The sequence below is a fragment of the Neolamprologus multifasciatus genome, chromosome 9 (genome assembly GCF_963576455.1).
Source record: "Neolamprologus multifasciatus chromosome 9, fNeoMul1.2, whole genome shotgun sequence".
NCBI lineage: Eukaryota > Metazoa > Chordata > Actinopteri > Cichliformes > Cichlidae > Neolamprologus > Neolamprologus multifasciatus.
In genome coordinates, this window is record NC_140447.1 from 21,659,155 (window position 1) to 21,672,724 (window position 13,570).

The window sequence follows — 13,570 nt, forward strand, 5'->3', positions numbered from 1 at the left end:
AAAAGACACGTTGATGGTTTGGAGGAAGTAATTATTGAAGTTAACTCAGAAAGATCGATTGGAGAAAAAGAGTCTAACTTAACATCAATGGAACTAAGAGTAGCTGTAGATAATATTACATCTGTGGGATGATTATTGGTAATTTTTTCTCTAATGATAAAAATTTTATTTGTGAAGAAGTTCATGAAGTCATCACTAGTTAATGTTAAAGGGATGGTTGGCTCAAAAGAGCTCTGACTTTTTGTCAGCCTGGCTACAGTGCTGAAGAGAAACCTGGGGTTGTTCTTATTTTCTTCAATCAGTGATGAGTAGTAAGCTGTTCTGGCTTTGCGGAGGGCTTTCTTATAAAGCAACAAACTATTTCTCCAGGCTAAATGATGATCCTCTAAATTTGTGACACGCCATTTCCTCTCCAGATTACGAGTCATCTGCTTTAGGGTACGTGTTTGAGAATTATACCACGGGATCAGGTACTTCTGATTAGAGACCTTAGTTTTCACAGGAGCTACAGTATCCAGAGTCGTACGTAGTGAGGAGGTGAAATTATTAACAAGATAATCGACCTCTGTTGGGGTAGCGTTCAGATAGCTGCTCTGCTCTGTGTTGGTACAGGGCATTGACGATGATAACAGTGGCTGGATTATATTCTTAAACTTAGTTACAGCGCTTTCAGAAAGACATCTACTTTGATAAAGTCCACTCTCCACTGCTGCGTAATCAATTATTGTAAATGTAAATGTTATCAAGAAATGATCTTGATAACATGAAATGATCTTCAGCATACACGACGCTGCCTGAGCTCTCACTCACAGTAAAATCACAAAGTTATTCATCTAAGCCAGGCAAACAGAGGACTAGATACTTAAATAACCCTATGGATCATTTCTCCTAACACCTGATATGAGCATGAGGTCATAAGGAAAAGTGCATTGTTTAAAATAATTAAAGATGTACTTTTATTTATGAATCAAGGTTGCAATAATAACATACAGTTAAAGGCTGAAGAAATGATGGCAATCAATTTAAAGTTGAATGTTTTGTTGGCCCATCGTTCCACCTCAATTATTTTCCTTTGTGAGTTTTTCCATTTTCAGTCACTTTCATCATAATTAATTCTGTAACTAGAGAGCTGTCACTTGGGCACGAGGAAAGCTTGCTAAGATTTGTACACTTCATATCTTCTCTACAGAAACCTCACAGGAATTAGTTCAGCATTAAGTAACTTTTGGCTGTTAAAATGAAAGAGTGGACCCACTTTGCAGACCTCAGCATCAGTCCGAGGAACTCCTTGAAGTCACGTCACTGAATGTCTTCATTGAATTAAACCAGCAAGTGATCATTTGTGTTAAAGAATAATTTTCAACTATCATTTTATTGAATCGAGCAAAGTGAAGAAATGTAACACGTATCATCTCAGGCTTTCGTGCCTATTTCTAATTGACTTAAAGCTCAACTGGTCCATCCCCGGGCTTATGACACTGACACCAGGGCCAGAGAAGTGATGGCTGTTTCAGTCAAAAACATTCAGTTTATCATGTAAAATATGTGTAATGGCTTAAAAGTGTTATTTATTGTTTTAAAAACACACTACACTTTGTGTATGTGGAGACCAGAGACATTGTGTGGCCATCCGTTCACAACTATATTTAAAAAAAAAGATTGTAATCTTCCTGCCGTGAAGATGTATATTACATCTTTCTTCTCAGAGGGGACGGGCATTTTGAGACATTGCTCCACACTTGAAAGTAAATCAAATATGGAGATTTAATAATTAATAACACGCTACAGGAAATTTGAGTCTACAAGTCCTTGAATGTCTGCATCCAAAAGAAAACTCGTGCCTTTAGAAATAAGCAGCCAGTTTCACCAGTTACAGTAAAACATTTAAAAGGACTGAACATGAATCACTGTGAGTCACTCAAGGATAAAAACAATAACAAATAATCAGGACACTGGGCTGCTGCATGTCACAAAAGTCTAAACACAGACCCTGCATCCATTAGCAGTTTTGAAGTTATTCAGGAAGCCACAGCTCTGGCTTACCATAAAACACTGCAGCAACTTTTTACACGCCATAACCTTCAGCCATTTGCATGTTTTGGTCTTCCAACTCTCTTCAAGTGCAGGTAGGGTTGGACAGATGAGGGGCCGCCTTGGATTCCCGCTGTTCGGCTGACTCCCTTGTTGCGCATCAGTCTAATTTTCAGCCAGTCCTTAGGACCAGCTCCAACACCAGGTTTCCACCACATGCTCTGCTTCATTAGTGGGAATCTTGCTCTTCCATAGATTTGCAAACTTTCAAGTTTAACATCTCTATTTCTTTGTTTCCCAGTGTTACCTCTGTAGCCAAAGAGCAGCTAGTTCTTCAGCGTAAGCTACCTGTTCCCATCGAGCTGGTCCTTTAACTCTGACATCCTTCATCAGAGAACCCTTCAATTACATTTTTTTATATAATGCTAAATCATTATAACATCTCAAGGCACAAAGAAAAGAAAGAAAACCTCACCCTCCTCAGTTCCCAGACATAAATGAGACTAGCAGTCCCCCCTCTATTCTTCCCAGACAAACCAAGTGAGCCACCTCACCCACATCAAACATAATCCTCTGGAATGTTTCTGTGGAACTCCTCACCTGGACTAACCTCTCCTCTCTCTCAGTCTGCCCTGGGTTTTGCTTCAGTCCACTTTCCTTTATTGCCATCTTGGCATGTGACATTCTGATTAATAATAAAATAACTAAAACGTTAAGAGTTACAGTTCCTGAACAAAAAGCTTGTAAATATTTTTAAAATGTGCTATTTTTTGTTTCACAGACTCCCTTTTTAGATTATAGAAAATGTGTGTTTGTGTCATTAGAGGCACGCTTTTCTGTTGTGATAATAAAGGATTATGGCCCGCCAGCCTAGTAAAGGAACTGATGCATGTGAGTGGGCATGTATCTGCCACCCAGAGTCCTCCTGCTACATTTGTCATAAACAGACTGCTGAAAATAACAGGAAAATGCCAATGGTGTTAACTGTGAATTACCTACTGTTTTGTGGGCGCTCATGATGATGCAACAAGGCATTTTTCCAGGCAGTAAAGTAAAATAAGAAAAGATCTGCATCCAGCAATATAGAAGAGATTGTATACTATACTATGATGCAAAATATTAACTAAAACAAATTAAAAAGCAGTAAGTAATAAATTTTTAAAAAATGGTTTACAAGGACCATAAACAAATTCATATAAATTCAGTTTTATTTATATAATGCCAAATCACAACAACAGTTACCCTAAGTTGCTTTATAATGTAGGGTAAAAGACCCTAAGATGACCGCCTATGAGCAAACACTTGGCGACTCCCATTTTAACAGGAAGAAACCTCCAACAGAATCGGGCTCAGGGATGGGAGGGAGACAGGATAAAAGACACACTGTGGCAGAGACCCAGAGATTAACAATACCTAATGATTAAATGGAAAGTGGTGTGTTAGCGCACAGAGTGAAACGAGGTGAGTGAAGAAGAAACACTCAGACTCAAACACAGAAGCAGAGACTAAGTGTGTCGTGCAAGAGGAGAACATAACAGAGAACAAAACAAAGAACTTGGAGAGGCTGAGCTACAGTACTGTGCAAAAGTCTTGACTCACTCCTTGTTTCTTTATATTTGTCTTCCAAGGTCTTGAGCAATAGTTCTCCAGGTTTTCTGAAAGACTTTTATGACTGTTAACACTGAACATGAATCAGTCAGTGAACTATTGCATCTACACATAAAGCTCTTTTAGCACTTTTTTACTAGCTGTCTTATTCAAAAACAAATTTTCTACAAAAAAAACACCAAACATAGCACAGATAGACAAGCATGAAATAATGTTTTTTCACTAACAACATTAATTCCCAAAGAGATATTGGCTTAAAAGTGAGATATAAGAATCTGACTGGCCACTACTTCATTTTACAGCATGACAATGATCCTAAACACCCAAAGCAGTTAAACAATACCTAGATAGAAAAACACACATAGACTGATAATGGTTTGGCCTCCCCAGGACCTAAACTTCAGCAAACACCCAAAGAAGACTTTGAATGTCCTTCAAGAAGCCTGGAGATCTATTCCAGAAGACTACCAAAAGAAACTACAAGAAAGCTTGCCTAAGAGACACCAGGTTATGTTCAAGGATAAAGGTGAGATATAGGTGCACACAATCATCAACAGATGAAAACAATCAGGGAATAAGGGGAGGAAGCAAAATTAATGTAAAGCATACAAGAAGATCATCCGTCAATATAAATAATGTAAGAATCCAAAAGGCAGTAATCACAGAGACAAGAAGACTCACACTGAACATGAAGACGGAGACAAAGCAAAACTGGAAAATAAACACAAAGTCAGAGAGGAAAGAATTAGTAGGGAAACACTAAACCAAGAGTTTGAAAAACTTCATGAAAAATAGACATGAAACAGCAAAATGACAATAACTAAGCATGTCTGGCCCTAAAGTCTTTTCAAAGTTGGTTGGTGTGTTTTTCCCTGCAAGCTGTTGTCTGTAAATATAAAAGGTAATTTTGTTTAACAGTCTGGATATTCAGCTTGTTATTCTATAAATATGAATGAGGCTTCTGATAAATTTAATCAAAGCAGAGAAAATGCCCTTGCTCACTCACTCACACCCTCATCTGTTGTACACAGTTTGCTACAGAGTGGACTCGGTGCACTGCTCAGTGCAGCGCAGACCACTGATGATGCATTATTAACACTACAGCATGTAACACTGCTCCACAATAATGTGTCGAGTATTCACGATTGTCTCTGTTACATAAACAAACCAAGAACATCTGCACCACATTTGAGTCCATGGACGCAACAACACGGGCTTTTTTGTATAAGAACATGTCATTTTATTTACATCCCTCCACCTACACAAGTGGCATGTTACTGGAGCTGCAACTACACAGGTGTATTCTGTCTGACAGTTTGTTAAATGTAACCAGTTTAAATGTGGTGGATACACTTATGAGTTATGCTTTTTTTAATATATGTATGTGAGGTTAAACAACATGCATATATTATGTGACAAAACCTTGAGTGAAAACAACATTTCTGGGACTCTTTACGATTTAATTAAAATGTTTTAACACTCTGAAGAAGGCTTTTTATCAATATGACTTCGCATTTTTATCACAATAATGCTTTGTTGTTACAGCATTATAGAAACACAATAACTGGAATTGTTCAACAGGAGTAATTGAAGTGAAGGACGAAAATCTATTAGCATATTTAGGTTGACTTTGAAACAGTAACTCTGGAGCTATTAAAGCAATTTTGTGAACTTAATGTGTTTGTACAAATGAAACAGTTTCCATTAATATTTAGCAAAGAGTAACAAACCCATGTCCTGTTAAATTCTTTATTGTCAGCCACAGTTAGTGGGGTTTTTTTTGCCATTTGGACTCCATAGTTTGGGGGAATAGAAATGTATGTGTGCTTTTATCACTGTTTGTGCTAATCACTGCTACCACTACTTGGATTGAGCAAGATTAAGAGGCATTGGGTGACAGCGGCTATGATGCAGATGCCTCATTTCTTTAAATTTTGCTAGGAAGAGGAAAAATATGTGGAGCAATTTATTGAAACATGCAGAAACATACATGGAAATACAGCATATATAAGGGGAAAAAACTGAATTTGTACAAATCTAGTTCTCCAGGTTTCTCGAAGGACATTCAAAGTTTTCCCTCGATGTCGGCTGGTTTTTGTTCTTTTCTAATCGCACACTCCTTCCATAATGTTGAGGTCTGAGATCTAGGGAGGGCAATCCATGGCTGAGAGGGTTTTCAAGTAAAGACATTTTGATTCAACTAAAGGAAGTGTGATAAATGATGTGTTTTTGCAACAGGTGGAGGAGATAGCAGAGGCTGATCGGCCCAAAGAAGGTAAGCAACAAGATGACTGGACAGTATTAAGATTGTGGGTGATGTAAGGAACAAGAAACAGCCTAACACCCAGGAAAGCAGGCAAACGAATGATTATAGATCTTCCTTATTGAACTTACACATAAACTTAATTTGTCTGATGCATGTAGAACCAGTGTTGGCTCATTCCTTAAATCAGGTGACTGAATGACTCATAGATTAATGTTAAGTGACTTAAAAAAATTGTCTTTTCTGATCTACTTGAGCATTCAAAGCCCTTTATGTAAATGCCACACTCACCTGTTCACACCCATTCATTCAAGCAGTGTTGAATGCAGTGTCTGCACCTATCTATCTAACATTCCCACAAATTCATACACTGATGAATGCAATGGAGAGCAACTTGAAGTGTAGTATCTTGCCTAAAAACACGTAGACATGCAGACTGTCCAACCACCAATCTTCTGGTTGGTAGATGACAGGGGTCTTGAACCACAGGTTCAAGACCCCTGAGGCAGACAATCATTTGCACCACCACACCTTCCCAACATTTGAACTTGGTGTCCAGTATTGCCACAGCATGTGTATGGCGGCACCAAAGCAACTCCGAGATGCAAGTGACTGTGACAAAACAGCATATTTGACAACCTGGGAGAGAGAACAGCTGGCTTTTAGTCAAGAAGACGAGGCTTAAAGAGGCACGGACTAAAAAGGCTTTTTTCAGACGGATAATGAACCGAGGGGCTTTTTCGCCATGAATAAAATTAAAAAGCTCTTATGGAGTCCTGGAATATAAATAAAGGGTAGAATTGAGCATAATGAGCCCCCCACCACCACCACCACCACCCCCCTTAACTTAACAACTGCTGCCAGTTTTTTGTTTGTTTGTTTTTGGAACCTACTGACTTCCTCTTGCATTTTATGCAGATTGTGTAGAAGTGCCTTGCAATTCCAGGCAAAAAGCTTTCAGGGAATCATTTCTGTGACCCGAAATGCACAAAAAATGAACATTAAGTTTAAAGTCTTGCCTGAAAAACTTCACTTTTAATATTTTGTCATGCTTTCATTTACAATGATTTTCAGGGGGTAGAGCCAAACATGCTGCTGCAGCAGAAATAAGAGTCATACTTGACATGTGTTTCTGGAGCCTGTTTTAAATGTACAGTACTATATATAATACATCTATAGTACTGTGTATATAAATGTTTTTTCATGAGAACAAATACGATGGATCCTCGACAAATCCTACCAACCAAAAAGGTGAAAGCCGAGTCACTGACTTTATTTTTTTCTGTGTCAGTGCAGCAAGCCATCACTTTCTCGGTCCAATTATTTTGGAGGAACATATTCCATTTCTCCCGACCTTCATTTTAACTGAGAGGGATCCCTAATTAGTTGCCATATTTTTCAAGTCACTGTCCGCAGCAGATGAGGTGAGCCTTGTAATAGAGTAATAGCTGTGGCAGAACATTAAACCTTAACAGGCTTCCAGAAAGATGTTTAAAACAGCCCGAGTCCACATGACTGCCCGACTTTGAAGAAAACACCAAAATGTATGGTGTCACTACAGTCCTCTGCACAAGATGTGTGAGCATAGGGAGACAGAGAGCAGGAGGAGAAGGATGGGGGGTGGAGAGGAAGGAGGAGGTATACACAGAAATCAAAGAATGATGCAGTGAATCATTTTAGTTTGCAGAGAAAAAAATACACAAAAATACACCAAGGAATCAGCGCCAAACGCAAAAGAGCTGCAGTTTTGGGGGGTTCTTTTTGGGAGGGGGGTCGTCTGCTGTTGCCTTTTTATGTGTTTGCCTTCCTCCACCTTCTGCTGGAAACTGTTCCTCTTTGGCAGCGAATGAGGCGTGAATATGAAGTACCTTGGTACTTGTCACTCCATTACCTGCTCTCTGTGCTTCTCATTACAACTCCTTCCCCTGGGAATGCATTCTCACTGCAGGGCGAGTGTATTCAAAAGCTTTGTGTTATGCTAGCTGTTCCTGTTATTCTTTGCCTATGAGTGTATATATAAGCAACAAGCACTTTTAAGGGAAAAAAGAAGCACAAAACAGAGTTTTTACAACTATATTATATAATGTATATTTAACACTGTGGCTGTATTGTGTCATTAGAGGACTAAGGAAAGTGTATTTGTTGGTTTAAGTGCTGAAAAATGTCGAATTCTGTTTGTAACTGTAACTAGACTTGCAAGAAGCAGTGGCAAAAATGCAAATGCAACGGTGTGAAAAAAGTGTTTGCCCCCTAACTGGTTGGGCCACCCTTAGCAGCAACAGATGCAATCAAGTGTTTGCAATGACTGGCAGTGAGTCTTTCACAGTGTTGTGGAGAAATTTTGAACCACTCATCTTTGCAGAATTGTTGTAATTCAGCTGCATTGGAGGGTTTTCACCTTTTTAAGGTCATGCCACAGCAGGTTCAGTAACTCCAGAAAAGAAAACTTTTTTTCTTTAAGTCTTAACTCTGATAGTAAGCCAGTCCTTATCTCTGAACATCAGTGTCCAGCATCACTAATGCCGGCTAACAGAGCAAATCCCTGCAGCCAAGGCTTCAAAATCTTCTGCAAAGCCTTCACAGAAGAGTGGAAGCTTTTAGAGGAGCAGATCTATGCCCATGGCTTTAATGTGAGATTTTTATAACTCTCATTTGTGTTTAGTTTTAGTATTCACATATACTTGTCACCACAGTGCTATAGGTGTCATCAGATGTGTCAAAACAAGTCAAGCAAGTCATGATATCACACAGATACAGGAGAAATATAGCACGGTCTTCCACACGGGGATCTGGAAGGTGGATGAAGCATTAATCAGCATACCTGCACTGTCAGTAAACATACATTTTTAATTCAGGTCCTGAATAAAAAATAAAAGTGTTACGCTCTACTGGAAGCCCTCCAAAGGTAATATTCATCATTATGATTCCACCTCCCTTCTGCAAAGAGTCATATAGCGGATGTTCATTGTAAGCATCTGTCACAGGGTATTGCTTTCCGCAACAACAAAGAAAATCACAGCGGCACCCAAAACTTTAAATATCTAAGAAGGGCTCGGAGGGAAAACAAATTAAGACACTTCTGAAGTTTTCATTTCATCGAAATGAAAGTGTCTGCCGACTGATGACGCCCCTCCTTTAAGCTGTATGCAGTCGGAGGTCTTCTGCTCCTTCTGTTCTTCTGGTCCCTGTAGTTGCCTGTGGCTGGTTAACATTGTAGCAAACCAGTTTCCTCCAGTAAGAACAGTTTGCCGGAAACCAGCTGCAGTTCTCTGACAGAGGGAAATGTGTTTCTATAAATGCACTGAAGTTCAAAGAAGAGAGGAAAAAACTTTCACTCATCTGTAAGTGGACTATTTTGTACACTAAAGACCAGATTTATAATGCAGAAGATGTGATGTTAGCCTAAAAGACGTCGTCTCTTTGATGCGAATGGTGAGTATTTAATGTCCCCAAGTGGCCAAAACATCAGGGTCTTCGTATCTTATCCGGCCCACAGTTCAGCACAATTCACAGGTTACTGTAACATGTGAAGTACTGAGAAGTCAAGGAGCTCACAAGCAGTCACACCCCTAAATGAAAGTGTTTTTATGTAATAATATTGGGATGGGATATTATGTAATATGAGTAGTGACCTTGGCCGTAAAAGACATAAAATCTTCTAAAACATCACCATATCATGGCACAGACAATATTTATTGATGTCAGTGTAAGGCCCAAGGCACACAGGCCTAAAGACCAACTGGTACCCACCAGTCACTGTGGACAAATTTATAATTCTGACCAGCTGTGAGCGGTTGTTAGAGGTTGCTGGCAGTTCCTGTTAAAATGATTGCTCGAGCCCATATTACACAAACCTGGAGACCTCAAAATGTTTAAACATGACGGTTTCAACTGTAAAAAGGTGCAACTTTTACTTTAAAGTCTGACGTTCTCCATTTGCAGTTTGCACTCTTTCAAGTTTCACTACAGTTTGTTGGATAGTTAACAAATGTCAGTCAGTATCTTCCACGCAATCTGTGGGTGACTCTGGCAATGTGGTGGAAACCAAAGATAGCAAGACAGCCACAAAAGATCTCACTTGTACTCAGGTGTACTTTGCAGTACTTCATTTTTTTTTTTTAATTATATTTTTTTATAATTCGATCCCACTACACCACAAAAAATATTTGGCAACGTTAGTCCTTGGTTACTTATAGTTTAATAATACAAATATTAACAATCGATCCGTTCGTTTTCTTCTACTTATCCATGTCAGGGTGACAGGGATGCTGGAGCATGTCCCAGCTGTCATAGAATGAGTGGTGGAGTAACCAATAGCAACCTGTCCTAGAACTCATGCAGACGCAGAAATTCACACCTATGGCCAATTTAAAATCACCAACTAACTTAACATGTGCATCTTTGGACTATGTAAGGAAGCTGGAACACCCGAAGGAAGCCCTCATGGGGCCTGAAGAACATGCAAATTACACACAAAGGCCCCTGCTGGCTGGTGGATTTAAACCCAGGAACCTCCTTGCTGTGAGGAAACGGCGCTAACCAGCCTTTCCCTATGGTGCCGAAAAGATTAAATACACGTTTATTATAGATTAAGACGGGCATTCCTGATCCCAGGGGGAACATTAATGTGCGATAAAGTTAATCAAATTTGCTCAACCTTTAGCAGCTGCAACATTAAAGTTATATATGAGAAAATCCACAAGTAATTCCCATCCAGTAATATATGAGCAAGGCTTTCATGTGCTACTAAGTACTCTGCTTCTGCATGTCTACTTTCGCTTAAAGTCCCAGGATTAAGCCACATCCGTCAGCTGTGTGGATGTGATTCACCCGAGGACACATTCAGGTATATTCTTCAAAAAAACATACTGTGCAGCAGTGCCCTGCAGGGGCCTTCAGGATATTTCTGGCTCCCACTCACTCAGATATGCAACAGCCCAACATGGCCAGTCAAGCTGCAGAGCTGATAATAAAAAAAAAGGAAGTGAAGTCATTATAGTGGAAACTTCTGCAACTCTGAGATAAACTCTGGCGAGGAGTTCGCAGTGTGTAACTCTATTTTAAATCACTGAGCAAAAACTGAGAGAAAAACAATTACTTTCAGCTCATTTGAAGATTTTTTACTCACTGCCAAAGCAGGAGTAATGACTTTTAATGAAGATGGTGAAATGAGAGACATAATAACCGGAGCGAGTGTAGCTGCACATTTCGTGCGTTCCACTCTGCTGGAAACTGCCTCGACAGACAGCTGGGTGGGTGATTTACTGAATGTCTTTTGGAAGGCTGGATCATTTTGTACAGGGCTGCAAGCTTTGAGACTGATACCATACTGAATTGAAAATGATGCCCATATCGGAGAGCCCTATTGGCTGTCAGGTTACAGGCGCTTGCATCCATGTGATAAGATTAAAAGATTCACACATGTGCTCATAACTGCATGTTCCAGCAGTAGATCACAGTAACAGTTATCTCACCGGAGAGCAGGCGGCATTAAAGAGGCAATTCCTCTTAAAGATTACTAGAGCGACGAGATGTTTGATTTATTGCGAACCTTAGGGCGAGAGACTCTGTGTGTGTTGAATATGTTTTATAGCTGCGTCACACATACAAAGTGGAAAGGCATGGGCATTCCCCCTCTGCTGCGAGCCAACTAGCTAGCATATTTCCACAGCTGCATATGCCAGTTCAGCTGAAATGCATAATCTCATTTCACAAAATGTGCTGCACAGTAAAAAAATAAGCATATTCAGTGTGATTAGTTTTCTTCCCCTTTGCGTGTATGGAAGACGCCTGAGGTCGTACATTGGACAGAAAGATTGAGAGGCCTCAAAGTTAGCATTTTAGCTGTTGTCATGTTGTCTTTTGTGGTTTAGGGGCTTTTTTAGGACTTAGATTACCTGAGGTGAGACCTACCAGACAGTTTGTATAAGCAAAAAATAACCCCAATGTAGTTGTGCCTACTTGTACCAGGGCATAAACATGGTTGACTCTCATTTATGGAAATTGACTGCCAGCTTCAAGTGGCCATTCAGGGACAGCATTTTTTTTTGCACTTGTGGTTTGGCTTAACTTTTGCAGCCTTGCGACGTCACTGCAGGATAGGACTCTAATGCAGGAAAACGTTCTCTTTTGGTTAGATTACGCAACACTTCAGAATAAAACAGCATGAAAAGCTGCTGTCTCCAGAATAGATTTTATCTTTTAAATTGGTGTCCACAAGTTCAAAGACTACAACTGCAGACAACAAAACTGTGTTTTCTATATTACCTTTTGCACTTTGTTTTGTGTTCTTTTTTGTGACCCAGGGTGTTTTGCACTCTGCAAATAACACAAAATTTTATTTAAGGCTTACTTTGAAATTATTTTTGAACTCTGCCTTTAAACTTTGAATTGCAGTGTTGAAAGAGCCACTAAGATCCTTCACAGGTATAAACACAGCATTTTATTGCTGTAGGAGTTGGAGCTGATTTAAACTATATGCAGTTTGGTCATTTTACCCAATGGTTCACAACTTGAGGGCAATACTTACACAAATGGTCGCCATGAGATGATAAATGTGGCAGGAAACGCTATTTCTGAAGTTTGTATTTACCTGTGAAGCTTTAGCTCCAAAATAGTTAATTGCATATTTGCTCTACGTGCAATAGATCCCTGGTTCAAAAGCAAAAGAAGACACAACCCCAACCTGACATGGTCATAAGCCAGCGTACTACTAGAGTTGGTCCAGACCCTGGATAAATGTGACAGTTGTGTTAAGAAAGACTAGAATGAATGTCTCTATTTGCTGAAACTACTGATAAATAACATACATTTACAGTCCTGATTTCTTCCTGCATATTTTCTATGTACAACATAAAAACGTACCAAGATGTCAGACATGGTAGTGGTGGTGTGGTGGTCTGGGCCTGCTTCAGGACATGGGTGATTTGTTGTAATTAATGGAACCATGAATTATGCTCTCTAATAGAAGCTCTACCTGAAGGCAAAAGTCCAGCCATCATTTTGTGTCACGGTCCCCGGGTCTCATGCCCTTGATTTTGTGTTTTCTGTTAGTTCATTATTCCTTTTGAGTTTTGAGAAATAATTTATGTTCTGTGTTATTTTATACTTCTTTATTAATGGTGTTATTTTGTATTTTCTTGTGTTCGTTATAGATGGCTTCAGATTTATTAGTTCCCTTTAGTGTTCCTGTTCTGTTCTTTCAGTCTTGTGTTTGGTTAGTTTTCTACAGCTGTGCACCTGTTTTCTCTTCCTTCATTACCTTCTGTGTATTTTGTATGAGTCTCCATGTGTCCTTTGTCAAGTTATCCCTCTAAGCTGAGAGTTTCCTAGTCCCATATTTATATGTTTAATGATTTCTGGAAACCTTGGATTCCCAGGCTTGCTTTGTTTATTACTAACACAGCATAACATGACAGTTTGGCCCCGAAGCTCAAGCACACTTGGGTTATGCAGAAAGGTAATGATCCAATATACACCACCAAGTCCACCTCTGAAAGGCTCGAAAAGTAAAAAGGAAGGTTTTAGAGTGTAATTAAGTCAAAGACCAGACTTAAACCAGGTTGAGATGCTTTGGCGTGACCTCAAACAGGTCATTCATGCTCAAAAACCCTCCAATGTGGCTTAATTCAAACAATTCTGCAAAGAAGACTGGGACAAAATTCCTCT